This window comes from Colobus angolensis, unplaced genomic scaffold, assembly GCF_000951035.1.
Source record: "Colobus angolensis palliatus isolate OR3802 unplaced genomic scaffold, Cang.pa_1.0 Scaffold2, whole genome shotgun sequence".
Taxonomy (NCBI): domain Eukaryota; kingdom Metazoa; phylum Chordata; class Mammalia; order Primates; family Cercopithecidae; genus Colobus; species Colobus angolensis.
Genome location: NW_012115154.1, coordinates 3,909,656 through 3,913,864, shown reverse-complemented (window position 1 = coordinate 3,913,864; position 4,209 = coordinate 3,909,656).

Here is a 4,209-nt window from a genome sequence, read left to right as displayed (position 1 = left end):
ATTTGTGACCCTGTAGGTGTCCAGAGTGAAAACATCAACCACATATGGAATCTAAGTACTCAGATTGAAGAAGAGGGATCAAATTAAGAAGAGAGGGGTGCCCTGTTTGTTGCATTACAGACTTAAAAGGCAAGGACACCTCACCACCTCTTTGCATGGCCCAATCAAATCATGCCTCGTTGCATTTTCCTGTGTCTCTGATTGTTATTCTCTGTGTATAAAACCTGCTCTCAGGCCCTGACTTGGGGAGATGATTTTGAGTGTTGCCTCCAATTTCCTTGCCAGCTGGCCTTGCAATAAAGCTTTTTCTTTTCTCAAAAGCCTGTGCCATAGTATTGGCTTCTATGCACGTTAAGAGGAAAGCCCACGACTCAGTAACAATCAGACTGGCCTGTCACTTAGGTTTATTCGAGTTCACCCACATGATTTATCTTAGCGAATGCTAAGAAGGGTTCCCTGCTTACAACTGTAGCTCATAAATTTCTGCTAATTTCCCTCGATTGTGAATAGCAGTTTAGTTTTGAGAGAATTTGGTTTTTGGGGTTTTTTTTGTTGTTGTTGTTTTCGTTTTTTTGAGATAGGGTCTCACTCTGTTGCCCAGACTGCAGTGCAGTGGTGCAATCTCAGCTCACTGCAACCTCCACCTCCCAGGCTCAAGCAGTTCTCCTGCCTCAGCCTCCTGAGTAGCTGGGATTATAGGCATGGGGCACCACACTAGGCTAATTTTTTTTTTTTTTGTATTTTTTAGTAAAGACAGGGTTTCACCATGTTGGTCAGGCTGGTCTTGAACTCCTCAAATAATCTACCTGCCTCAGCCTCCCAAAATGCTGGGATTACAGACGTGGGCCACCACGCCTGGCCTTGAGAGAATTTCTTATGTTTCACTTTCTATTTCTCTTCCCTCTCCCCCTGGCCTTGCATTGCCGTCAAAATATTAGTTTCCATTCTTATAATTTTATCTCTCTAGTTAAAGGAGCATTTGCTCATATATGATACCAACTAAACAGAGTCCCAGTTGCCCTTGCCATTCAATAGATATAGAGGTTTGTGACACAGAAAAATTTCATTCTCAATTGTGCATATCAATGTACTCCTCTGAAACAAAATTGAGAGAATCTAACCAGGTCTGAACAAACCAGAGGTTCTGAGATTGTGGCTTCTGAAAATGAATAAGCCCAAAGAACTTCATTCTTCCCTGTCACCAGGCCCTGAAACCTGTCAGTAATTGAAGAACCACATTAGGACTTCTCTTTCATATTATCTTCCTCTTTTCAGCTGTGGGATTCAGCTGGGTGCTGCTTCATGTGTAGTTAGGGCTTTTATGTCTCAGGGCATTAAAACCTGAAGTTTGAGTCTATTTGCAAAGATAAAAATTTTCCACTCTAACCCAGGAAGTCTGGCTATCTTTGGGCTTTTCTGATCTTCCTTTGTCATGTAACATCCTTCTTTCTTTGGTCTATGTACATCTCATCTTTTCTCTCCCGACAGTCCAGGAAGCATTAATCTAGACTTCTCCTGATGCAGTGGGAACTCATCAGCACTTTCAGCAGCCTACACCATTGGAGTGGGTATTACAACCTTCAGCTGGGCTGAAAATTTCATCAGAATTTCATCATACAAATGATTCAGAACAATTCAATCAAGATTTTTCCTCTTCACTGTGCTTTGGGAAACCTCTGACCTCTTATTTCAGGGAGAAAATAGAAATCCTCAGATGGAAGCTCTATCAATTTTTTGCCTGCCTCCTCTAATCTAAAAATTGCTTTCTACCATCCTTTCTGCCCCAGTGGAATAGAGGCCCCTCTTTCCCGCTAGGCCAATTCCTTCACCAATTTTCAGACCTCAACTTCATCAGCCTGTGTCTCCTGCATCTTCAGCTTCCCCCTCTTTATTGGTGCTGGCTCATCACCATTTGCATATAACAGAATGTTAAGTAAGAAGCTGAGACCAAGGCACCAAGCTGAGACGTAATAACTGCAACATTGCAATGAGTGTTTTCGCACCTGCTAGACCAGGTGTGAAATTTCAGAACAGCACAACCAAGAACCAGTGTTATGACTTTTTAATTATCTCATTCACGTGGAGGACAAAAAGGGTCCAAAGAGGGGGACCGAGAGTGGATTTTCAAGCAGAGCCATTAGCATGCTGTATGTCTTATCCCCAAAGGACGGAAGGATGAAAGGGATGTCTGCCCTCACCTCAAGCTGGTAAGAAAGCTTGGCAAGATTAATATGTGCCCCCTGCAGTTGGGAGGCTGGAGGGACTGGGATCTTGACCATGCCTGACAAGGTCAGAGCAGCCTGTGGCCGCAGGGTAGAGGACAGAGTCTAGGAAGTTCTCTCACTCCCAGGGAGCAAATGTAAGAATCTTCATCAGGGAGAGGCTACCTGAAAGAGGAGACCCCATCAGTCGGGGGCTCTGGGTGATTCTGGTGGGTAGAGCTTGAGGGCAGCACTGAGGGAGGATCAAGTGTGACAGCCCAGCTAGGAAGGTGCAGTTTGAAGGGCTCACTAGGCAAATCTTCAAGGAACCCATGAAACATACAGAGATAGTTGGCTATAAGCATCTGCTGGCCCAGAGAAGGCAAAGCCGTCTTGCTACAGAGCCAGCTTCACTTGCATTCCTCGTCCTGGTCTGACCCTGGTGGGAGAAGCACAGTTAGCAAGGCCAGACTAAGAAGAAAGGTGAGGTTGAGAGAGACAGGAGGACCCTGAGAGCCCCAGCATCACAGCCAGGGGCCCGCTGCGGAGAGGAGAGAAGAGGTAACGTTAAACCAAGTTCCAATTGATTATTATCTTGGAGTAGACTTAATTAATTTAGAATTAATTAGAGTTAATTAGCTGCAATTGTGACCTAATGTGATTCCAAACTTTTTTTAACATGAAAGGAGCCAGAGAAATGACAGTGTCTTGAGCAGATTTAAGGGACAATGGAAGACAAAAAGTAAGACTGCTTTGCAGAAAACCCACCAGGAGTGCTGGAATTCCAGGGTTCCACTTACACATAGAGTAAGCCCTCCATTGCTGGCCTCTACATCCACTTATAGCTTTGTCTGATCCTTTTCCTCACCCTCATGCAAGACTATTAAAGGAATTTTCCATGCTCCCTGCCACTTCTTGATCATCGTCCGTTTGTGGTTAAGCCACAGCCACCTCACTCCCACCCCTGACATCTCCGGAAAAGGTTATTGACATCTATTTACTTTCTTCTTTTTTTAATATACATATATAATTGCATTTGTTTTCATGTGATGAAAACAAATATGCTTATCACAGAAAATTTTTAAAAAGTTCAGGCAGGCCGGGCGCGGTGGCTCAAGCCTGTAATCCCAGCACTTTGGGAGGCCGAGACGGGCGGATCACGAGGTCAGGAGATCAAGACCATCCTGGCTAACACAGTGAAACCCCGTCTCTACTAAAAAATACAAAAAAAGTAGCCGGGCGAGGTGGTGGATGCCTGTAGTCCCAGCTACTCGGGAGGCTGAGGCAGGAGAATGGCGTAAACCCAGGGGGCAGAGCTTGCAGTGAGCTAAGATCCGGCCACTGCACTCCAGCCTGGGCGACAGAGCGAGACTCCATCTCAAAAAAAAAAAAAAAAAAGTTCAGGCAGCTAAAATGAACATTAAAAAAATAAAATTCTTAAACTCATCCACACCAAGTCAATCATGGTTAGCAGGTTGATGTAGACCTGGATAACCTTCTGTGTATATCTGTATGTGTAGGAGAAAGAGATGCACAGAGAATACACACACACACCACACACATCAATGTGTGAGTGAGAATTCTTCATTATTGCAGAATGCAAATTTGAATGAATTTGAATTCATATATACACATATATGTACTACTGAAAATATATACATATATAAATTTTATGCATATTTTCATAGGTATTTAGTGGCTTTAAACAGGTATCTCACTAAAAAACAATACAGGATTACAGGAGATTCAGATGGTTTATTTACACAGGTGTATTTCTTATCCAGTACTACCTTTTTTTTTTTTTTTGGCATAGTGAGCTTGTAGAATGTTATAGTCCACAGCTGCTGTCTTTTCTTTACTCAGTATTTTTGTGCTTTGTTTTATCTTTGCATATCTTACATAAATCAACAGTATCTTATGTTTTCTGCTGCTTCTGTGTTATCCAAAGATTTATAAAAGATTGTCTCCCATTAAGGAAGGGGTTCTGTGACAACTTGGTGCATCCATT